At 42.6% G+C, this 26,023-nt stretch overlaps 1 protein-coding gene across 3 annotated transcripts in view; it reads right to left on the bottom strand.

Annotated features, from left to right (window-relative positions):
- Positions 1 to 26,023, bottom strand: part of LRP1B (LDL receptor related protein 1B) — a 4,835,697-nt gene that overhangs the window by 4,468,739 nt on the left and 340,935 nt on the right. The window lies entirely within an intron of this gene.

The following is a 26,023-nucleotide window of genomic DNA, read 5'->3' as shown; positions in this document are numbered from 1 at the left end:
TCACTTCTATTTTTTAACTGGGAAAGGCGGCTGTGAAAAGAGCCTTATTTTTTTTTATTTTTGTAATTTTGTATTTTTTTTTGTTTTTCAGACACGACACACTAGTAGAGGAGGGTAAAGGATGGTAAAGGGGGGACACCAACCACAGGGATAAGAAAGGGCGAGCTGAGAGAGGAAGATGTAGAGTGGGTTTTATTTGGGTAGTGAGCAGGTCTTCTCGTGCTATGAGACGATAGTCTCAAAAGCACTCCGAAGTCGCTCCCCCCTGCAGAGTACTGTGTCACAGTACATACATACAACTGTGATCCTCGAAAGGTAAGGGTCATCAGCATTCTGTATGGCCTGTGAGGCAGCTTGAGGAAGATGCTGTCCCACAGAGGTGGTCCTTGTGGTGACAGGATCAGAAACAGAGGATGAAGTAGAGGAAATCAACCTGCTACGTTCTTCACAAGGTACAACCCTGCGAATAGCCCCAGAGTGAAATGACCTCAGGTGTCGCTTCATAGTAGTGGTCCCAAAGCTGTACTTACCGTGCTTCCCGCGACTGAGTATCATTTTGCACTCATTGCAGGTAACACGGTTTGCACGAGCCTTAGGAACATTACCATGAATGGTAAATAACCGCCATACCCAAGACTCACGCCTAGTGTGGGTAGTAGGGTTTTCCTCTACCTCATTCTCATCATACTCTTCTTCCTCCTCCGCATCCTCACTCCTGTTCCCCTCTTCAGGCCCTTGGGGAGGTGGTGGTGGTGGAGGGGGTGGGGGTGGTGCTGAAGCAGGTGCAGCACCAAGTGGCAGTTCAGCAGCCAAGGATGCCATCTCGATGATGGTGTAGTCTGCAGGTGGCAGCAAAAATCACTGTGTTCTGAAGAATAGCCAGAAACACAATGGGAATAAGCTCTTGGGCGTGGTCTTTTATAGGGGTGCTTGTGCGCAGTTCGCGGACATGCGCACTGTCCGCGGACAGATCGAACACAAAAAAAGGATCGTAAAGTTTCAAAAGGTATATAGAAACTCAAGATTGCTATGTGGGACTTGTGCCATGGTGAGATTTTATTGAAAAATATTATGGATTAACTGAAAATGTACTTTTAAATTGTTCGGGGACACAAACAGTGTCCGCATTTCGGGACACACGATGAGCGTGGGCGCGGTCATATGATCCGTTCGCGAACTAGTCCGCGAAGGAAGCGCCTGTCCGCAGGACACCAAGTGCACGGAGATTGGTTAGCGCATGCGCATTGATGTCCTACGGACACTGTTCGGGTTCTGAAGTAATAAAAAGTGTGTCATACGTGAAACGAACATTTCAGGACACCGAGTGTGTTCTTAGACCAGTTTAAACTTGGTAGCGAACAGTAAGGACAGATATAGTGTTCTTCAGGACACGTGTAATTTCATTTATGTACGAACATTTCAGGACACCAATTGTGTTCTTTGAACAGTTTCAATTGGGTAGTGAACACTACGAACAGGTACAGTGTTCTTCAGGACACCTCCATTTTTGTTTACGTACGAACATTTCAGGACACCAATAGCGTTCTTAGAACAGTTTGAACTTGCTAGCGAACAGTACCGGATAGGTATAGTGTTCTTTAGGACACTTTAATTTTTGTTTGTTTACGAACAATTCAGGACACCGCGTGTGTTCTTAGTACAGTTTCATGTTGCTAGCGAACACTACGAACAGTTGTACTGTTGTTCAGGACACATCATTTTCGTTTATTTATGAACATTTCAGGACACCAATTGTGTTCTTAGGACAGTTTTAAGTTGATAGCGAACATTACGAACAGATATAGTGTTCTTTAGAACACTTTAATTTTTGTTTCTTTACGAACATTTCAGGACACCAGGTGTGTTCTTAGAACAGTTTCAACTTGCTAGCGAACAGTACGAACAGGTGTGGTGTTCTTCAGGACACCTCCATTTTCGTTTATGTACGAACATTTCAGAACACTCACACTGTCCGCGGACACTTTTATTGTTTTAAAAAAAAAAACGGAAACTATTCACAATACAATATAAAAATTAAACTTTATTTAACATATATTAATAATTTATGACAGAGAAGGTGAGGCAGAAACAGAAACAAAAACAGGAGAATTAGGGGTTTCACATGATTGGTATTAGGTGAAGAAGGGATGGAAGTCTCATCAAAATGTTTTGGATTATGGAGAGGGTTTGGGGATAATTGACTGGGATATGGTGAGGAGGGACAATGTGGGGCAATGGTACGAGGTTTTTGGTTTGAAATGATTTTCTACACAAGTTTTTAATAATAATAATAATAATTAGGCTTTTGTATAGCGCTACAAACCCTCAGGTATCCGAGCGCTGCTTATTATTACCCACGGTGTGTGGTGCTCATTTATCGACCTCGGAAGGATGAAAGGCTGAGTTTGGCCCCGCCGGGATTCGAACCTGCGTTAACAGGCTCTGCACGGGTGTCAAAGCGAGCGCTCTACTCGCTGTGCCACTTGACCGGCTAAATTATTTAAATTATTAAAATTAGCCAACAATACATACATTTTTTCTTCTATATTGTGAAGACTGTTATCCATAACAGGGTTTTCTGAAGTTTTTTTCTATTTTGGTATGCTCTGTACAAAAAAATAATATATATGTTAAATGTATATAAAAAAATAATAAATAAATGGTTTATATTATAAAGTGTTTACCATTAGTTTCACTATCTTGTGACATTTCTTCATGTGGGAAATTGTCCTCTAGCCATTCCAGAATACTAGCCATTTCTGTGAGAAAAAAAAAAGATAATATATTTTTTAATCTAATACAGAAAGTTTATAAATATATGAGTAAAATGAAGTACACTTACTATTTCTGGTAAGCTAAGTCCTATGTATTCAGTGGGTCTGGTGTTGTTCTCAGTTCTGTTGTGTCTGTGAGGTAATTATGTTGGAAGCCATTTTATCTTCTTGTGGTATATTCCATTTCAGAACATATTGTATTTAAATGAATGGTTAGTGTGTTACATATATGGGTTACATTTCTTATGTATTACTATATATAATGTGTTTGTGTGCTGCTTTTTGAATTTGTTAAATGTTCCTATGTTATGATATAACAATCAAACATACCCCACCACCCCCCCCCCCCACAGTTTTTAGGTAGTGGTACTGTTCTCCGAACATGTCCGCGAACATTAAATAAGTTCGCGGACATCAAGTTCATAAGAAGAGATCTAGTCAGTTCCATATGACATGTATATAAAGTCAAAGTCATTATTGTTAAGTTGTGCTACTAAAAAACTATGAAATTCAGTGAAAAAACTTTGTTAAAGGGACGTTATGGTTAAGTTGCGCTACTAAAAACCTATGAAATTCAGTGAAAAAACTTTGTTAAAGGGACGTTATGGTTCCAAGTAAAACCGAAAAACCCTTGAAATTCGCCAGTTATGGTAAGCTAAGCAACCATAACTCGCGCCACCACCGTGCACTGCTAAGACTAACACCCAGGACATCAAAGATGACATCACAAATGTCATTGATGACATCACTGATGACATCACATGTGTATGTACTTCTCATGAAATATGTGTAGAAGGGATTCTTATCATGGTGCGAAAAAAGTGTCAAGAATCATTGCAAGAAATATACCCTAATAAGTGCATTGAACGATGCATTGATATAAATAGCATCCTATTATGGGGTTCTATCTAGTATACTAAGCTACTCATACAGAAACATAACATTGTCTGCAGCATACAAGATGAAGGTATGATATTCGTAATGTTAATATGTTGAATAATGAAATGATAATTGTTTTCTTAATAGATTTTTGTGTACTGTGAAATATGTAATAAGTAGCTAATAAAACCCATGAATTACATAATTGCATTACTATAGACAAAACACAAAGACACAAGAACACATACCAATATGGGTATATACAGGGAAAGTGAAGTTAGCAAAAAAGCGCAAGTAGTAGCAGAAACAATTCATAACTTAACTGATTAGTTTCCTGCAAATAAATGATTGCTCTGTTTCAAAGCTGCTATTTACTCTATGTATATGTATCACTTGATGTGATTGGACCCTAAGGAAAGTAGTGTGAGTACAATGTATACAAATATGACCATATACAGGGAAAGTACAGCCATAAAAAAAACAACAGAACTATCAGAAAGTGCTCATAAGTCTAGTGATTATCTTTATGCACAAAAAGGATTGCTGTCTTTCAAGCTTGTGTTTTCCCATATGTATATGTTTCATATGATGTGACTGTACTCTAAGGGAATTACTGTAAGAACCTACTAGAAGGATATGTCTACAAATGAAATAAAAATCTTAGTTTCTGACTGTTACTGAAGAAAACCATGTGGCCTAGATATGTCAGCAAAAGAAAAAACAGTGAGCCAGACATGTGATGTCATCAGTGATGTCATCAATGACATGTGTGATGTCATCTTTGATGTCCTGGGTGTTAGTCTTAGCAGTGCACGGTGGTGGCGTGAGTTATAGTTGCTTAGCTTACCATAACTGGTGAATTTCAAGGGTTTTTCGGTTTTACTTGGAACCATAACGTCCCTTTAACAAAGTTTTTTCACTGAATTTCATAGGTTTTTAGTAGCGCAACTTAACCATAACGTCCCTTTAACAAAGTTTAAAGGGACATTATGGTTAAGTTGTGCTACTAAAAACCTATGAAATTCAGTGAAAAAACTTTGTTAAAGGGACATTATGGTTAACTTGCGCTACTAAAAACCTATGAAATTCAGTAAAAAAACTATGTTAAAGGGACATTATGGCATGTGGCCGGGGTGGTCTGGCCGATCACTATACCCAAATGTGTCGAGCTCTCCTGCCATGGTGGTGCCAAGAGGTCCGGTCCGGCTACTTGCGGAAGTCTCGGCCCCCCAATGTCAGCAGGTGGACCAGGGAGAAGAGAGCGCACAACTCGAAGACGATGAGGATGAGGAGAGGGAGAACATTTTACTTGTGTCTAGCGTTTGGGTTCAAAGACTAGGTGGCAACCGAAGTGTCTGGTATCGTCGAATGACTTGTCTGTCCCGGTGCTGGTCGACACTGGTTCCTCTGTAAACTTAATGGTGAGAGAGCATTATGATGCCTTGGAACCACCACTGCAGCTGGTGGCCCCCAAAGCTTGTATATGTACATTTGGAGGGTCTCAACCCATTCCACTCGACAGAGCTTTTGTGGCCAATGTGGGGTATTGGGACTCTCACATAAGAGCTTGCTTTTACATCACATCTGTGAGCAGCAATACCCTCATGAGTTGCGTGGCAGCTGAGGCCCTGGGAATTGTCAGCTTTGCAAACACGGTATATGTTGAGGACATTCAAATGCTTCTGGACCAGTACTCCCGTTTGTTTGAGGGGATTGGGCGCATGGCAGGAGACCCCGTGAGGCTGCACAATGTTGAATCGGTGCAATGTCGCTCTGAAACATCGATGTGTGACTTTCCACCTACAGGAGATGGTTGATAAGGAGTTTAACAGTCTGGTCAGCCTTTCCATCATCAGGTTGAAGGACCAACCCCGTGGGTGTCCCCCATCGTCATTGCTCAGAAGCCAAAGCAGCCGGATGCATTGAGGATCTGCATAGACATGTGCTACCCAATAAGGCCATCAAAAGAGAGCGGCATCTGATGCCTACCGTAGATGACATCATCACCGTACTGCCTGGTGCCCGCTTCTTTTCCAAACTGGACTTAAGGGCCGGATACCACCAGGTCATGCTACAAAACAAAACGAATCGAGGTACATTACAACATTCACCACACACCATGGTTTCTACCGGTACATAAAACTGAGCTTTGTTGTGTCCTCAGCAGCGTAGGTGTATCAAAACATCATCTGTGGCACCCTAGCAGATGTGGATGGCATCCTCAACATCACTGATGGCATCCTGGTCTTCGCCAACTCAGAAGCAGATCATCTACGGATGCTGGTTAAGACATTTGAAAGACTCCAGTCACTGGGTTTGACCCTGCACTGTGATACGTGTGAGTTCCTCCGGACAGCCATTGAATTCTTTGGGTGTGTGTTCAAAGAGGGTGGCGTATCACCTGACCCTTGCAAGGTAAAAGACATCAAGGAAGCACGACCGCCAGAGAATGTGTCAGAGGTACAGAGCTTTCTGGGCATGGCCATGTACTGTTGCCGTTTCATCAGGAACATTGCCGCTCGGTCGGAGCCATTGAGAGCCCTCACAAAAAAGGACACCACTTGGCAGTGGGGGCAGCTGGAACAGGCAGCATTCCAGGACTTCAAGAGTGCCCTCACTGCTGAAGACACCATGGCCTTCTTCGACCCGGCCTTCCAGTCAGAGATTGTGGTGGACGCTAGCCCTTTTGGCCTGGGGGTGGTTCTGACCCAAGTTGATTCCAGCTCAGGGGTCTGGCCGGTGGTGTACAAAAGCAAAGCGCTCTCAGAGACCTTGCAACAATACTCCAAGATCGAACAGATGCCCTGGCGGTCCTGTTGGGTGTCAGCATTTCAGACTGTACATCCTGAGGTGGCCGGTGATGGTGGTGACGGATCATAAGCCTCTGCTGCCCATCCTGACAGGCTCATCCTCAAAGTGCCCTGCAAGGATTGAGAGATGGATGTTTGCGTTACTGGAATACGGGGTCTCGCTGGTCGAAAGGCCTGGATGCAACAATGCGACCAGCTACTTGTCTCGCCACCCAAAGGGGCATCCCCAATGGTCAGGAAAATACCTGTGCAGAAGAGGCAGATGCTCATGTCCAGCTAGTGGTGGAGGCAGTGACTCCCAACTCAGTGCAGCTGGCTGACCTAGAAGCAGTGGCGTCCCAGGATCAATGCTTCCTTATCTTGAAGTCTACTATTCAACAAGGGTCCTGCAAGACCGTGCTGGACAATCTCTCACTTCGGACCCAGGAGGACAAAGTTACCCTAGGACAGCTGTGGAAGGTGAGGGAGGAGCTGACTTTCTCTGGGAGTGGTCTTCTGCTCAGGGGTGACCAGATTGTGAATCTGCAGGTGAAAATTCATCCGGTCATTGAGTTGGCCTACCATGGACATCAAGGCGCTGCCAAAACAAAAGCTCGGCTGCACCAGAAAGTCTGGTTCCCGAAGTTATAGAGGTGAGTGGAAGAGTTTGTCGCATCATATGTGTGGTGTCAGGCGGCCTCCCCAACGGGAACCTGTAATTGAAACCATACCTCGTGGCACGACACCATGGGAGGTGGTGCATGCAGTTTTTGGCTCCACGACCCGCGACACACACTTCCTGGTTGTGAGGATGAGGGGTCTTGGTACCAAGAGGCAGAATTCATCGAGTCTGTCACCTTTGAGAACGTGGTGGTGGCAATGAAGAAGATCTTTGTCGTTAATGGTCTCCCCAAGGTACTGTGTTCAGATAATAGAGCACCCTTTCAGGGAGAGAGCTTTGCCAGTCTAATGGACGACTATGGCATCCACCATAGGAAGGTGACCCAGCTCTGGCCTTGGGCGAATGGAGAAGCGGAAAGGATGATGAGGACCCTTAACAAAGTATTCTGCATCACTCAAGATCAGGGCGAGTGCTTGCAGAGGGCGGTGTACCAATTCTTGCGTGTCTATCGGGCCACCGCGCACACATCCACCGGTGTCATGCCGGCAGAAGCTCTGTTTAAGAGGTGCCCAAGCGGACTGCTGCCCGAGGTGGGGGAAAAAGTGCCGTCGGTAATTGATGACCAGCAGGTGGAAATGGACAGGGGGCTCCGGACAGAGCAGGAGAACCTCCGGAGAGGACTCCGGCTCCAACAGTTCACTCCCGGGGATGAGGCACTAGTAAGAAACAGGCATCTGCACGGGAAGCTATCACTGACATATAAGCCAGGGCTGATGGATGTGGTGGTGGTGAAGGGGTTGATGGTCATGGCCTCGGATGGAACTACGTCTGTCACCCAGAACACCAGCTTCTTTAAGAAACTGGAGGAACCTCGGGCAGAGGTGACCTGGGTAAGGACATGATGGAGATTCTGGATGATGGGGGTGTGGACTTCCTTCCCAACTCTCCAGCCAGAGGGAGACCCGCTGAAGGAGTTCCTGTCTGAGAAGCTGGCAGGGCCAGGCCGAGCCCTGGCCCGGAGTCCCCATCTGGGAGGCGGGCAGGAGGTACCCCCTGAGGACAGAGCAAGGGAAACCTGTCCACCTCAGTGAATATGTCCTGGACACGTGAGTCTGGAGCCACGTTTGTGGTCCTGAAGTTGGTGCTGGGACCCGGGTGGTTGCCATTAAATGGGTCATTGATGGGTGTTTGGTTTGGAGTGTTACTGGTATTTGTAGAAGTGGAAGTGATTGTTATACTGTTTTCTGTTGGCTTTATGGAAAAGGAGGAGTGTGGTGCTGCCCCTTTAAGGGTCGGCACACAGTGAAGTGACGTTTCACTCTGCTGCGTGTGTATAAATAAATGGGGCGTGTCCCGGCAGCACAGAGCGACCAGGGAGCCTAAACTACCAATATCGCCTCTGTGTGAGTGTTTGTATGGGTGGGGTCTCATGGCTGCGTGTATGTGCAGCTGGGACGCACATGTGACAAGTATCAACATCAGTAGGTCATCATCCATTGTGACTTTCCAACAACAAAACTGAATCCACAGTTGGGAGGAACAAATTTGGAGATGGAATCTTATGCCCTACTCCTCACTTCCTGATTCAACAGGAGAGATAAAGATGCCATATTAGTGAGGACTTCTGACATGCGCCGATCTATATTGGGAATCTATGTTCCCCTCCTGTGTGGCGGTCATTGCTCAGTTTTGTTGCCACAAATGTGGCATCAAGTACTTACTTGAGACAAGTATTCCAGTCATGCAGATTTTTCATGCTAGTACATTGAGGAAAGTAGATGATGTGGACGGGTAAGCAGGGTTGCTATCTCTGCAGCCTCACTCAACAATTTTGCTATAGTATTGAGACATAGTTGTGTCCTGAGACATGGGAGTTGAGAGGGGAGTGAAACCCTTCTGTCTATAATCTTTCACCACTAGAGTCGCTCCATTTTTATTTAGAAGGAATGGAGGATGGAGGCCATCCATGTGCCCCTGTCTTGGCTTCAGATACCCTGTTCCTCTGCTGGTGCTGTGGTGCCGGGAGGGCCCTGTTATGTATGCACACAATTATACCTCCATGTCACTAGATAAGTATTTCAATATTGCCTGCCTCTTCTCGATGGGTGGTAAAGGGTAGATTAAAGGGGTTCATAGGAATTCTTAGCCTGTGTTGCTTACCTCTCCTGCGTTGTTCTATGCTTTTCAGAACCTGTTCATGCAACCTCAAAGATTCAAAAATAAAAAAAGCTTTTACTTTTAGAAAGTTTGGGTAAGCCAAGAGGCATGTTTTGTTATTAAGTCCTTGTTTCCCTTGTAGACTTTCTGGTTACTGATGGGCCCTGAAATGTGGATTATGTATCCCGATGATGATTCAAACATGCTGTGACAGTTCTGCAGACCCACACAGGGACAGGAAGTGAAGGCTGTGGATGAATCAGATAAGCTGAGATGGCATGGACTGCAGCATCCTGGGCACTCCAGACAATCAATCTGTGGCATTTCCTATCCATATCCTGACAAAATTAGAGAGATGGTAGACTGAAAAGATCCCCAGGGCCATGGAGACAGTCCATTTACTTGGATCGTAAAAACCTAAGGACCCCTACCTGGATGCTTCTCCCTGAGCCCTGATTGACTGCCATCCTCAAAACCCATTATCTAGCCTTTGAAAAGGACTAGATATGTCATTCCTTGAAGACAGTGCAAATGGATATGTTGTCCCCAAAGAGCGTTTTATTTTGTTTGGAGCTGATGATGCCCAGTGCTGGTGCTGCCCTTTTTATTTTGCTTTACCAAAACTGTTGTTCCTCACCCCCAGATTCAATAAACATTCTAGAACTGTAATATTGGTTGATATATCTCATTTTAAGCCTCAGTGAATTTCAAAGTTGCAAGCCGAACCGAGACTGGCCACTATGTTATACCAAAAAAGTAATCACATAGCCAAATGATAACTATAATATGTTGGCCAGAAGCGAATCGCATCATGTGACAAACATCGCAATCTGAGAAACCTGAATGTAACCATAGGGAGTCCATTTTGTGAAATGCTGGCCATTTTCTTCTCTTGTAACGCTTTGCAAATGTATTGTATGCTTTAGATCCGCACACAGTGCAAGGCCACAGCTTGAACTCTGAAATGCTAATGCAGACAGGAATGCAGATCTGTGCAGAAATGCATTTTTTTCCCTTTCACTAAGTCCTTGAAGCCGTGCAGAAGCCACGCCTAATCAGCAGTCCAGATGCCGGTTTGTCTTGCAAACACTGTTGTAAAAGGCAGTTAAACATGAATTATATTCTTTTAGCGGTGCTCCTTCATGGTGGGTGGTATTTTCTGCTTCAGAACTGTCTGATCCTTTGCTCATGAGCTGTAGCAAACAGATAACGTAGTATGGAATGTTTCTCTGCTAAGTGCAAGATATCCTTACCGAGCCAGAGCTCCATTTTCCTCATAACAGAAACCATTCTCTGCAGCCTTTGCTAGAATAACTAATGTTTAGACTGAATGAAGACTTGTCATAATGTGTCATAATTGTCAATAACTGAACCCTATCTCTATGACATGTATGAGGGCAGGTCGAATAGCATTAGCAAAAGATGATGTATGATGTATATATATTGCTGCTTGAGTGCTTGTCGCTCTCTCTCGCATATCACAGTGTCTGGGAACACATGTTGTGATGCGTTGAGACCCAGTCGGCCGACTGAGATACTCTGAATAAAACCAGACTTGTTTGGAAAACGAACCTCGCGACTGACATGTCATTGGGTATATGGTTATTGGTCCTTATTTCCATGTATGGTCATTTATGACCTAGCAACTATTCAACAAGAAAATCGGCAAGCAAACAGACGACAGAGTAAAGTGGGCAGACAAATTTACAATCAGACCAGATACAAAGAAAATATATGAATTGCTAAGCTTGCAAAGTTGTAAATAACAATGGTCAAGCAATCAAAACTGTTCAACTTTTTGAAGAGTTACTCAGAGCTATTAGAGAATATCTGAAGAGGAAATAGAGAAATCCCCAATATTTAACCCACTTATCTGCTCCATAAGCAATATGGATTGATAAATCTTCCTGGGTAGAAAAGAATAACCTTGATGTTCTAATGAAAAGCAGAAACAGCATCACAGGCGAGATCCATGAGGCCAAAACTCTAAGACACTGTTAAAAAAACTAAAATGGAAGAATATATTATAAAATAGTGGGCGATTCTGGATGAAGCAGTGACTTCAAACAATGTCAAATTGTTGTGGAGATTTGTAACCAAGGGACATGATGGTGAGAAGGGAAATAGCAGTAATCTAATCACAGACGCCAAATGGACATCACACTATAAGCTCACTTATTAACCTGAAGAAAGAAGTCATGATGAAAGCAATGAAAATGGGAAGAGATGAGAACGTATAACATAAAAAGCTTAAATCGCTAGCATTGTATAAAGATTGCAGACTGCTTCGACAAAGGAACATCACTAGAATATCGTCAGACTTTAGAAGATGGCTGCTTCTCATTATAATACATGTATTACCCTTGATCAAACAAATACAATGGAGAGAAAGTGAAAACAACTGCCAATGGACAATATGGAGGGAAGGAGATCCATCTCATTTTCTCCTGGTTGTTCCTCACTTATTATCCCTTCCCAAACATTGGCTTCCACATTTTTCAGAGCAATTGGACTAATGACCTCTCTCTAAGAAATGCCTTTTATAATGAACCGTGAAGAATTTGATTTTACATAAAGCCTTGTGGAATTTGGTAAAAGGCTTCTCTTCAAAGGAAATGAAATGCATGTAAGATGTTTTATGCAATGTTCTTATGATGATTTATATACAGTAGTATATTGTGGTTAATATGTAAATGGAGAAATCAGAATAAAATATGTTAAATTCTATTGGTTGATTTCACTTTCAGGGTCTGTTCTGAGCCTGTGTGTTGTACCCCTTTTCTGACCCTGCGAGCTTCTCCCCCTCCGAATTCCTGTGTGACGCTTTCCACTACCTTGCCCAAGCTTGTGAACTGTCATTTTGCTGGGCATGCTTTTCACTTGTAACCTGTGCCAGTAAATTGTCCACATTGTCAGCTTACTTGTGCGGCCAAATATGATATCCTATTGCATATTCTAATTGTAGGTATTTGTTTTTGGCACTATAGGCCTAATAGGTGCAATGGGCCTCATTATAAATTTGCCAGTCCGGTAACAATTGTACCGGTAAGCTTGCTGGTACCATTGTTACCGGACCGGCAAACTACAAGTTCTGCTCGTGGGTGCCTTCCGGCCCGACAGGTCTGACCTGGCGGGCGTACCAGCACCCGCAAGCAGAGCATGTCAGATGCACCGGCACCATTATGATTGTTGCCGGCGCATCCGACCTCCCCATTCCCATTGAGCCCTATGGGGATCAAATGGGAATGGGGAGCATTTCATTCCGGCACCCGCAAATGGGCAATTACCAGGTCTTGCATTGCCATAATGACCCGGTAATTGCCCATTCGTGGGTGCTGACAAATTTCACAAGTTTGGCAGCACCTGCTGGTTTTATCGGCAAGGCTACCACCAAACTTGTAAGGAGGCCCACTGTGTTTAATACATTTGAAATACCACAGAATTGTGTGAATAAGCTAAAGCAGCTGAAAGTTGTTTTTCAGTTAAAAGTAATGCAACATATAAAATGTTTCCACTTTTTTACTGAAGATGTTATTATACCAGAAGGCGAACCCCACACTTCTATATAGCAAAGATCAACTTTGTGACACACACAATATTGTAGTGTGACTGCCAAAAAATATTAAACTGCTAGAAAGTAACTTAATTGGTTGCAACAAATATCCACTAGAGTTTGTGTGTGTTGATTTTCTAAATTGGAATGTCTCTCATTGCTATGGCCCATTGGCACAGGCAGCTGTCAGGGGCAACAGCATAGGAACATGTGTTGGTTGAGGGAAGATGCTATTCATGAACCTATCATGTTCCCCTGCAAAATGGGGATTTAAAACTACAATGGCCTAAACGGAGAAAATGTACCATACAGCAAACAGCACAAGGACGCCGGTGATAAGGATTATGAACATGATTATTGACCATCAGACTGGTGATTTCAACTGGCCGGAAAGGACAGACCCACAAAGATTCGAATAATGTGACATTGCCTTTGTGTGAAAGGAGTTGCACTTCCTTTTGCAATGTCATACATGTATGGACATATGTGTAAATTAGGAAGTTTGAACATCGCTCCTTTGCTTTTTCTGCTGGGAAAAAAACAAATAGATCAGACAAAATAACTTGCAAGTATCCGTCAACATTATCAGAGTTTCACTATTTGTGTATGAACATTTAGAAATACTTATAATTCATTAAAGCAGAGGGCCGCACTACCACCATTGACTTTGCTGTTTTGGTCTGGTGGGTGCTGGAGTCTAAAACATCAGGAGAGCTAAAGTCTGCAGTCCCGACCTGTACAACAATGTCAATTTTGTGACTATGTAGCGCATATCAATAACAGCTAGCATGGATTCGAATTGATAGACTGTGATTGGTTGTTGGACTACCTATGACTGTGAGAGTTTGTGCCGGATCCAGAGTGAGAGTGTACATAAGTGCACAGGGATGTGAGACTCTAGAATCACTGACAACTACATTCAGAAGAGGCATGTGCATACTGCTAGTAGAATCACAATATAATTAGTAGAAACAATGACTAAGATAACTCTTGAAAAGGGACAATCTGACAGAGCCACAAAATAATGCAAATGAGATCAAAAAGGGAACCATTCAAATGTGTCAGTGGCCTGATCATTGTTTAACATCCCGTCATGGCATAATAGAAAGGGAATGACTATATGCAAATCAAGATTGGTACTGCCTTGTTTCCCTAACACATCAAATATCAATACATCCTTTTAACACAATATTTCACAGAAAGTATGCTTTCAAATTCAACATGTTACCCATTATTTTAAATTCATTACCCGCTGCTAGTGATAACAATGTTTGATTTGTGCATCTAAATTAATATTATTAACCTGCCCATGTGTGCTTGAAATAGAAAATGCTTGCTATGTATTTACATTTAAATTTGATCTGACATTGTGAGCTTAGAAGAAGAAATCTTGCAGTGTTTTGTCTAAATTGTAATTTTACATGATATGTGTACTTAAAATGCAATTCTTACTGTATGAAACCAACAAGGGCCTAATTTACAAAAGCGTTTTACACTGGTGCAATTCCACTGAAAATCACTTTGTAACCCTTACTGTGAAAAATGCCTGCAGTCTTCTCCTCAAATAACCGGGCTGGTATTCATCATGAATATATTAATTTCCTTTATAAATATCAATACACTAAAAACGAACTAACCAATTCCACAACCAAGGCTGCCCTAAAATAGCAACTGAAGTATCTTACAGTGCAATCCAGGTAAGTAAATTGTTGACACTTACCTGAATTTTAAGTTCAAGGAAAATTTTCAGACATCCTGTCCCTTTCAAATTAGCCCAGCACATAGATTCCTAGCCAATTTCACAGTTTTTGTCTTTTGCTTGATTACTGTATTGTAGAGATATTTATAGACTGCAACAAAGACTGCGAGGCAGCAAGGCGCTAAAGTAAGAGGTAAAGGCTGCTAAGAGACAAGGACTAGAACAGATAGGTTTTTTAAGCTTTTCGGAAGGGGAGATATTCAGAAATATTTCAAAGATCAGATGATAAAGCGTTCCAAAGCATAGGGGCAAGCACCGTAAAGGATCTTCCCCCACTCTGGCACGAAGAAAACTAGGAACAGACAGCAAAGATTGGTGTGCAGAGTCAAGTGGCCTGCTAGAAATGTAGGGCACAAGTTTAGAACGTACAAATGCTGCCCCGGCACCGTGAGTAGCACAGCAAACGAGACAGAGCACCTTGAACTTCACTCGACTCCTAATGGGAAGCCAGTGCAGTTGATAAAGTAGGTCCCAAGAGTGTGTCAGTCTGGGGGCTCCCAGAACAAGGTGTGCCGCTGCGTTCTGGAGAGTTTGAAGGTGTTGTAATAGCACCTCTGGTTGGCCCAGATAGATGCCATTGCAATAATCCAGGGAACTCATGATAGAAGCAGTCATTATTTTGGAACTGGATGCAGCTGGTAGAAATGGTAAGACATTTTTCGAAATGTAAATGTTTGTGTAGCCTAGTTGGCAGACTGTGGAGATATTGGCTTCTCTACGGCCCAAAGCCATTAGTTTGATCCCTAGGCTCTTCACCATTGGAGTAGGCTCCGGACATGGACCCAAGGAGGAAGGCCAATAGTCACGAGTCCAGGGCTGTCGCACAATATTAGATCCAACCAAGAGGACCTCTGTTGTATCTCCATTAAGTTTGAGCCAATTATTATCGATGCAGTCCCCGACTGCAGCAAGGCAGCTTTTCAGTTTGTTAAGGGGAATCAGATGATGGCACATTGAGGCAAAAGAGGATCTGAGTATCATCCACCAAAGAGTAGGAATGTACTCCATAGCTGCCAATCAGATTAGCCAGAGCCTGCATATACAAACTAAATTAATGGGGAGACAGATCAGAACCCTGGGGAACTCTACAGTCACAACAATAGGCGTGGAAGTGAAAGGAGGGAGAGAGACTGTTTGAACCCATTCAGACTGAAAGGAAGAGAACCATTTCAGCTGAGTGCCCGAGATTTCTGCTTCCTGCCTCTTTTCTTAATTATTTTGACTTCACTCGCATTCTGAAGCAAGTCTTGTTTCTACTTCGATTATAATCACGCATTCGTGCACACCCAGCAGCTTCCTCCCTCGCATCATAAATGGCAGTAGCAGTTGTTTTTTTTGTTCTGCAGGTTCCACAGACAGGAGGCTCACAAGAATAAAAACAAGTATGCAAAAGTGTTGCCACAAAAAAGGTACTGCTGGAATCATCCCATAGCTTCTGATGTTAATTCAGCTTGCACCACTCAGAACCTTCAGACCACTGTCCCATGCCATTCATGTATCCCTCAGTGGCCTCACACCTCATCTCCAGAACAAGAGGAACACCAAACTAGAGGTTTCAAGCCTCCTGTTGAGACTCTGTGCACCTTTTTCAACACCATACAGACCAAATAGTCAGGGTCTTCACCAACTATACATGAGTACTGAGGAACTGCCTACTTCATTTCTTGAACAATGTATTACACCAAACAAAACAACTCTAAACATTGAAAAAGTGTGACAAAACATCCATTCACAAACATACATTTAAAACATATACCTCTGATGGTGTTTACCTCCTTCATCTTTTTTGGTAACACGGACACAGGAGCAGGGTTGAGGGGACAACAGTAGCTACCGAAATAGCCATAGTACAATGACTTCAAAATAAAAGAATGGTCAATCAGGGCTCGGTGATAATATAGACTTGATTCATAAAACAATACAAATTCAAATCAACAAACACAGAAGAACAACCCATCCCATAAATGTGAACATAGGAAATGCAGACAATTGCAAAGTATCAGGTACTTTAGCAGGTCTGTTCTGGCAGGAAGTTGTACTTTTCAAAATGATACCTTTGAGACCCACGCTAGAAAAGGGGGCTTACCAGTCGCTAGGGTCCAAGAAGTTGTACCAGGGGGTCAGGGTCTATTAAGAGTAACTTATTCTTGTCTTTAGGATGCTTGGCAACATCAGGCTGGACTTCTTGATGCTTTAGCTGCATTAGCGCTAATGTTGAGATGGTTTGAGCTGATGCATTCACAATGGTGGTCGGTGCAAAGTTGTTTCAAAAGCCAAGCTCCTTAGCAATTCTACATCAACGACAGCAAGTAGAATATCTTTCCTTCCAATTGTTTGATTAGTGATTGAGGTGGCAGAAAGACAATAGCTCCTGCTGGTTGGTGTCAGCATTTGTGACAAAAAGTTTGACAATATCAGCCCTCAAGTCTGATGCTCCTTCAAAGGTCAAATCTGCATTTCGAGTTGCTCGACAAATTCTGAGGCAACGGGTCGAGCTCAAAGTAAAACAATAGGAACAAAGTAAAAGAGTGCCAAAAGCAGCATTGCTGGACCTGTTTTTGTACAAAGAGTGTCAAGCATTGCAAAAGTGGTACAAAGATGGTTTGAAGCAGCTAAACAGGATTCTAGATGCTCTTGGGCTTCCTGTGTGATGTAGTCCCAATACAGGGGCTCAAGGACAAGGTGAGTCTGAAGTGGTTTCTTCACCTCCAATCAGGATCCTGTTTCCAGTGCAGCCAGCAACTGAAACCTTAGTCTGCAACTAAGTCTGCAGTCTGCAGCAGCTTGCACCCACTTCTCACAGGAGTTGGTAGAATTCTCCTCCGATTTTATTTTCACTTAGACCCCAGAGGATTCTGCAAATGATTCCACTGCCAATAAAGATGTACATGTGTGTTCTTTAATTTCCTGATGTACAAAGCAGAATCAAGGAAGGAGGGAGGGACCAAGTTTTTAAAAAGGCACACTGTCTCAAGGGATTGCCACAAAGGAGGTTTTCTGTAAATGGTTTTTATTCCTGTTGGTGTAACCTTACCTCCTGATAGGTTTCCCAGCAGGGTACCTTGTCATGCAGGGAATGAATGGAGGGGCAGGAAATAAGAGATCCCTAACAGAAGCCCAAGATTCTGAAATTGCGGCTTTGGCTAACTCCACTCTCTGGCTAATCTAAATCTGCTCTTTTCAATGCCTGCTGTATTGACGTCAAAGGACGCCTGGTGTGCAGCACCTTGGGGTGTGGTTGGCTTTGTTATCTCAGTGCTGCCATTGAAGCACCTACTCCCAGGAGACCCCCTACTGAGAGGTATTTGGCCTTGAACATTGATGTTATCCACTGTCCAATAGCAATCAATAGATGCCTTACTTTGTCGAGTGGGGAAAACCAGGCTAGTCAAGAATCCGCAGTGCTGTGACATCACTGGGGCTAGGCTAACGACACTGCCACTTACATGACAATAAATTGCTATGGTCTAAAAACTGGGTGCTCTTATCAGTTACCATTGCATTGGAGGATCTGCTGAACTAGAAAAGACTATGCCACCACACTGATTAGGCAGAATATTATATTGTAGATCAGAGGTGCATACAATAAAATGCTACCTCTGTTTGCAGTAACTTGGGACAGAGCAACTATCAGAGTGGCCATGTGGCCTTTGAACTTGCCTTTTTCCACTGAAGAACAGGGCCTCCAGATATCAGGAGACTGGTGCAGGAAAGGTAAATGAATGCACTGTGTGTTTGCAATTTATCTATAATGAAATGAGATCTGTTTAGGAGCCCCCCTTTGAGATACAGAATTGTCTAAACAAATGCATTTATTAACACAATCAAAAAAGCTAGGACCACACTGAGGACAGATAGCATTGTGTCACACTATGTCTGCCCCCACCCGCAGCCCCCAACATCTTACATGATATTCTACAAGACATTAGCTTTGTTCTCCGGCCCTTAACTGAGGCAACCCGCCCGAATTGTTAAGGCAGTGGCCTTTCCTTAATCCATCCAGAATTCTCTAACGTTGTGGAGATTCTTACACATTCCCCTTTAACTTTGAAAGGCTGGCATGCTGCATCTCGCTCAAGTCTAACACTAACCTAACTTTGGTCATCCCCTACAGAGACCAGGCCAATACCATGGCCATCTGAAAAGAATTAACACACTTCATTAGTGAAATGAAATCCATGTTAGAACATGAAACATCCTCATCATGAAAAAATCAGAAAGCTAGAACACAAAATGTGCAAACCTAGAGATGCATGTTTCAAGCCGATTATAAATCTGCTCACGTCTTCAATATCTGCTGAGAAGTCTGAAACCCTGCAAATGTTGGTGCAACAATTATCTCCTCTCCGAAACAAGTGGACAACCAGGCAGCATTTTTCCAATATCAAAGCAAAGTCACATAATATTCCATGCCCAAGTGATATTCATTGTGCCACCACAAGTGCTTCAGCATGTACCAGTACCTATTGATCTTGCCACCCCATTACCAGAAGACATGAGTGATATTGTTGTCAACATGAATGGAAAATAAGCACCCTGTAGTCTGCCTTGACTTCCCTTATCAATTTCATATTTAGTCACCGGGAAGTGAAAACACATTTTACAAGAGCCTTCATAGTGCCATTTCTGAAAAAAACCTTCGCTGATCATGCACGGCTGGCTATATGTCTAACCAACTAATAAATAATCCCTACATTACACATATTATAGAAAAATGGCAACTAAATGGATCATGGATTACTGTGAAAATGAACATATATTACATTACAAACATCATGGTCCCTTGTAGATAGAATCATGGCATCTTCTCTACTTTGTGGACACTATAACAGCAAAAATGAGAACTAGAATAAACTACAAAGTGAAAGGCCTTTCTGGCAGAGCAGGAGATACACCAGCCCTAGATGTTGATATTTGTTGGATATTTTGCCAGTTTGCTTATCGTCACGGTTAAAAGGATGCACGTTTAGAGTGTTCACTATTATGTTCAAATAGAATACCATTACCAATGTTCTTTCAGCCACTGTGTGACAATCTAAAAGAACAAGGGTGAGAATAAAACCAAAGCTCTGCTTCAGCTTAAGAATATGACCAACACTAACATATTCCTTTCCCAAGAATGTGTACTTACAGTGCTACTGTATTTCCTATTTGATGCTCATGTTCTATATTTGTTTTTGTAATACACAGAGGTAAAAGCCTGCCACAGCCACGTGTGATTTTCTGAGCCTCAGAAATCAAGCAGAGGGAATCTAAATTACACATGTGTGATATAGAGAAGACATACATTCTGTTGCTGTCTTTATCACACATTTATAAAAATATGTAAGCCCTATTTCAGTATTATGGTAAATGCCATTTGTATAATTGCACTGGTTAATATTGCATAGGCTTTATTTTAAACAAGACAGTCTTAAACGTAAGAACAATACTTAAACAGCATTTCAGTTTAATTTCTCTGGCATAACACATAAGAGATATGTCACAAAAGAGAGAGTAGCCCTACCCTCCTCTGTGGGAAGCAGGAACCGCTGGGGCTTTGCATGCAATTGTTTTGTGTATCATTCGGTGTTGCATATGTGGATGCCATTAAGACATGGGCATGTTTGTTGTAGTACCGTTGGTGGAGAACTTCTGCCCTCTATTGCCGTAGGTTTGGTGAGGAATACATGCTCAGGTGCCACATCCGTTGAGGGTGGCAGTGATTGAGCCTGGGAATAAAACTTGTTTTCATTGAAAAGATTAAAAAGCCTTGCACTCAAATTGGAACACCATCTGAGGGATCAATTTGGAACAATAAGTTGCATTTTTTATATGTGCATGAATTGACTTTAGTTTGGAATCAGTGAGGTCCTGATGACGGACCTTTATACGATTGGAAAAACATTATGTGTGAATGTATTCTGACCACAATGGGCCAAAACAGGTTGTGTCAACATCTACATTTTGGCATCAACAGTGTGATGTTTTCCATTGTAGAGGGTATATGTTTCCCCTAAAGAGTTATAAAGTGGTCTAGTATATATGATTTGTATATATTAGACAAGAGTGTCTAAGTGAGATTAGTACCCGGCAAGGCACAATGAGATTGTAACATGTGATCTCATTAGCCCTTGCTGGGTCGTTACCCGACCAGGAATCCTTCTCCCCACAACATTGCTTCCCTTTTGGTGTGGTAGCCACTCAGCCAATGAGGAGACTCGGAACAGGGTAATCCCTGCTCTGAGCCACCACATGGCTGCAGGACGCCATATTCCCCCGCTGAGGATCGAGGTAAGTGTTGTTCCTTTCGCACACTCCCCAATCCAAAGAATCCCCCCCCCTCCCAACCCCACTCACCTTCTTTATTGTCCATTTCAGTAGTGGACGTGCTGGGAACACTTCTGTCCCCAGCACATACGATCCCAATCCACAACAGGCCATAATGGAAAGGAAGAAGGGACTACATGTAGTCCCTCCTTCCTGTCCATGGCCATTTCATTTGTTTACATGTTTCCCTATTTTTTGAATTTCTGCAAAGGAAAGGGAGAGGGGGCTACATTTTGTTTGTTTACTTTTCCACCTTCATTTTCACTGGCCATTTCTCAGCAGCTTTTTTTGTTATTTTTGTTTCTGTTACGAAACAGTGCTGCGTTTTGGAAAAAAAAGCATCAGGAAATTGAATAGACAAATGCATTCACTTGCATCTTGTTAAAATGTTATCTATAAATTATTATGTTTATTTAGCAATAGAAACATAGAATGTCTAGTGTCTTTTAGAATATACTGAATTTTAAATATAGAGTGAATGACAATAGTGAGATTCATACATTGCAGTTTATCATTGGATATGCTATACATATATTGTGTTGATCTCGACTGTGAAAAGCTTGAGACCAACTTAGTTGAAGTTGGATTATTTTTTTAATACATTTCAATTTTGCAACTATCTTACTGTTGTTAGTATTAATATTATTATTATTATTATTATTTGTGTATTTATTGAGCACAGACCTAGCTTCTAAGAGCAACAGAGAGCTTTATAGAGATGTACAACAAATCAGATACATAACAGAGTGCTTTACAGAGGTATACAACAGTATGGATGCATAACGGAATGCTTTTCAGAGGTAATAACAGAACAGATATACAGAAGGGGTAGGATACAGAGAGGCGGATGGCATCTAGCGAGTAAGGTGGCGTGGGTGGCGACTTGATGGCCTAGCTGTTGGTGAGGAGAGACACCTTGAAGAGGTGGGTCTTGAGGTCTTTTCTGAATTGTTAGAGCAAGGGCTTGAGTCTGATGCTGACGGGAGGAGGTTCCATATTCTTTGGACTTAGGCAGATGAGGCTTGTTTTTTGGTCCTTTCCTTTTTGCAGCAGCATATTTCAAGTCTGAACCTGTCGTGGCTTCTGGTTGTGAAATGCCTGCTCAAGATGCTGAAATTCTCTGCGAGGTAGCTGGGTGACTTGAGGGTGACTACCTTATAGATGGTGCAGCACGAAATGAAGATGACTCTTATGTGCAGTGGGACTCAGAGGAGGTCAAAGAGGGCTTGGGTGATGTGGCTGTATCTGCATGGACCCTTGATGAGGCATGCAGCCGTATGAAGACCACTTCTCTGGGGCACAAGGGAGAACAATGGGATGCCCTCGAAAACAGCACTGCTCCAATGCAGGTGGGATAGGACTAGTGTTTTAACAGTTGATCTAAAGCAGTCCCTGAGCAGGAAAGGCTTGAATTTCCACAGAAGGGAGAGCTGGCACCAAGCAGTCTGAGTTTTCTTAGCTATGCGTGTCTTGAATGAGAGGTGTTTGTCGATGTGGAACTCAAGGGACTTGGCACAGGAGGTGAGCTCAGGTGTGAAGCCCTCAGAGTTCATGGTTTATAGCCAGGTCTGTATGTCTGGGTGTTTTGTGTTGTTGGTGAGGAGTAGGAATTTGGTCTTGGAGGGGTTGAGCTTAAAGTATGCGCTGGACTTCCAAGACTGGATCAGCAAGAGGCAGGTTTGGAGCCTGTGGATGTCCTTGATGTATTCAATATTGAGGTATAGCTGTGTGTCTTAAGCATATTGGTGGTTTGGATGTTGTGTGCAGTTACAAGGGCTCCTGGTGTCTCCATGTATAGATTGAAGATCATTTGGGAGAGGATGGAACCCTGCGGGACTCCACAGGTGACGGGTAGCATTGGTGATTTAGAGAAGTCCATCTGAACAAACTGCTGGCAATTGATGATCTTACCTAGGAATGGAAGATGGGTGATGGGGAGATAGTTACTTAGGTTATTGGGATCCTGAGTGGGTTTCTTAGTAGAGAGAGGATTTACCCTGTCTTAAGGGTCAACTGTGTGTTACTTGCCCAGAAATGTGGGGTGGGATTATGTACATGGGATGTGAGACTGTCATGCCACATCTGTTTGAGCCAAGTGAATAAATAAACATGCAAATATTTCCACAACTTCACAAAAAGGAGGAACCCCTGTTTATTGCAAACAGAAACACCCCCATGGTCCTCATCTTATTCGGTGTCCAGTCAATTGGTCGAAAAAAAAACTGGTCGACTGCAATTTGGTCGACGCAATTTGGTCGAAAACCAAATGGTCGATTTTTTTTTTTATTTATATATTTATTTTTCGGGTTTTCGTTTTGTAAAAAAAGGGGTTTTTAGAGAAAAAAAGGGGGTTGGGGGGGACCCCCCAAAAAAAAAAAAAAGGGTTAAGATAAAAAAAAAAAAATTCGACCATTTGGTTTTCGACCAAATTGGTTCGACCATTTGTCTGGTCGACCAATTTTTTTCGACCAAATGTCTGGTAACCATCTTATTCAACAAGCTGGCAACCTTCAACACTTTCAACCACCCTAACCTGCACCAACATTTTCAGAAATCTCTATTTATCAACGCAATTGCATTAAAATAGATCTAAAAAGTTATGTATGTGAGCTTCTTGCGTATAATAAGGATCCTTTTCTTCCAAACCTTTCACCACTACCACATGTGTTACCTTGGGCTTTTTCCTTATACCACTGCTCTTTAACCTTAACATTATGCCACTTGTTGAAATCCTGTCAACCTTCCATATGCTTTCAAGGGATTTGTCAATGATAACAGATTGATAAACAGATTGTGTTCAAGTTGCAAAATTGGGCATGGCCATCACTGGACATGCCTTAGTGCCTGGTCAGTATCTAAAACTAGACAAATAATAGCTACCAGTACCTAGATTCAGCAAAAGCAGAAACAAGTTTCTTAGGTGCGACAGCATCTTACTTAACTCCCCTATCATGAACCCCCTCTATGATGTATCTCCCTACTCTCATCACTGAAGCAAGCAACATAGGTGTATTAATTTTTCTTCAAATCCTCTTTCAGCAGGCAGTTCCAGGAATTCTCCAGACCTTGCCATCCCTACAAGCATTTGTCCAAGCAGATTGTGCATTCTTTAATATGCATATCAAAGTGGAGATGACCAGGGATATTGTGTTAGATTGACTAGAATGCTTTAAAATCTTACGCCTCACCCTCCCAAAATATATACCATAACATCTTTCAACTTATCACATAAAATGCAGCTTGGCGTATGCTTAACCTCACATTGCATGATAGCATCACACAGGGACATTATTTCAGAAAAATGCCAGAGGCAGTGGCAGTCACATCACTCAGCCATTGACCGTCTGATGACATCACAGGAAGTGATGTCATTTGACCCCAGCCCAATGTGGCATCATTGGGATTGATGGCAAATGGCCTTCCGATTTTTCAGATGCATCCAACACCCATTTTTCCAGGCGCTCTCATTTCAGCCAGATGTAAGAACCGAGGCACAGAGGTAGGCATGATTTGTCCACGATAACATTTTTGGGGAATGTTATTTTCCAGATTCAACATGGAATCTATATGTAGAACATACATAATTCACTATTTGTAACAGGGTAACCACCATCGCTAACACAGGCTACAGCTAGTGTATGAAACATCCATAGATCAAAGGACACAGAAGTATGTGTCATCTGTGGCATTGCTGTGTTAAACAAGCCACAATAAACTGACCTCGGGAGGTGTGCGCTGCTGTTTACCCAGGAGAAAAATGCTGCACGAGCAAGCACTGAAAGTTAAATCATTGACCAGGATTGTATCCATGAATCAGCTACCCCTACGATAGAAGATACCTATCAGACTGGTATGCGTGCACATGATAATGCTATCTTTGCTGTAGTATAATACCTGGGAAAGGTTCTTTCAATATACCCAAGACACCCCTAAGTGTATATATATATATATTTTTAATCTAAGAATAATACTGGTTGTCTTAATAAAACACCATTTAATGTAACATCATTGCTACACACATAAATCCATGGCACCACAGTTATTTTAAATTGAAAACACCCACCAGTTGCTTCTCACCCGGGATTTCACTAGCAGACTTCAAGGCGTGCATTGCACACTTCCCCTTTGTCAGACCCAGTGATGCCCAATGGCGTAGCACAACATTTGGCGGCTCCCTTGCAAGCAACGCTCTGGTGATCCCCGTAGCTCATTAACAAAGCACATGGCACGCCACACCCCGGGCCAGTCCAGGGCCAGTCCAGGCCACCATGTGTGTGCGATGTGCATGATTATTATGCCACTGCTTTAACGTAACGTAGAAAGAAGTGGGTGGTTCCTGGTCCATAATATAAATATACCAGCCACCAGTGGTAGCTGGTGAGTTGTTTTTTTGGAATGTGTAAATATTTACCACAATTATGTGAGTTTGGGGGAATTAAGGGAGTTTGGGGGAATTATAAGGGAGTTTGGGGGAGTCAGGGGGGATTCTTCTGAGAAAATGTGTTGAATAATGGTGCATAACACAGCGCACCTTATGTGACATTTTGGGTAATCGGGAAGCAATTTGGGTAAAAGGCTAACAATCGGTTTTGTAAATCATGAAAAAAAAATACGGTAATTGGTGGTCACCCAAAGTGCACAGGGCATTTCCCAATGCATTATCATGCCGGTCCCTGCAATATATGTCAGTATAAAAAATAAGTTCATGCCGGATATGCCCATTCATTTCCTTGCTGGCTCAACCAATATATGCTAGTATTCCCATATATAGTATTCCCATATAAAACCATATTCATGTTTGTTTTAAGATGTTTATCCATAGTATCATTAGAGGCACTGTGCACAAAAATTGTTCTGTCAATATATGCCAGTAGTCCTATGCAAGAACATACTCCCGTTGGTTTGGCCACTAAAAGTGACATGTCAGAATATGAAAACCTGTCCAAACTGGTTCCAATGTAAGCCAGTCTAGACCCATAAGAACACGTATCATGCTAGATTCATCCTAGATGCTCAGTTAATAAAAAGTAATGCTACAGTAAAACATATACAGGCCGCTACACCAAAACATCAGTCTAGTGAGATAAAACTACTTATCATGCAGGCTTTTTTAACGATTCTGAATAATAAATGTCATGCCACAGTACATAATGGATAGGCTGATTGCACCAAAATGCCAAT

This window comes from Ambystoma mexicanum, chromosome 9 (genome assembly GCF_040938575.1).
Source record: "Ambystoma mexicanum isolate Mex_15411 chromosome 9, UKY_AmexF1_1, whole genome shotgun sequence".
NCBI lineage: Eukaryota > Metazoa > Chordata > Amphibia > Caudata > Ambystomatidae > Ambystoma > Ambystoma mexicanum.
This window is presented reverse-complemented; position numbering and strand designations above follow the sequence as displayed.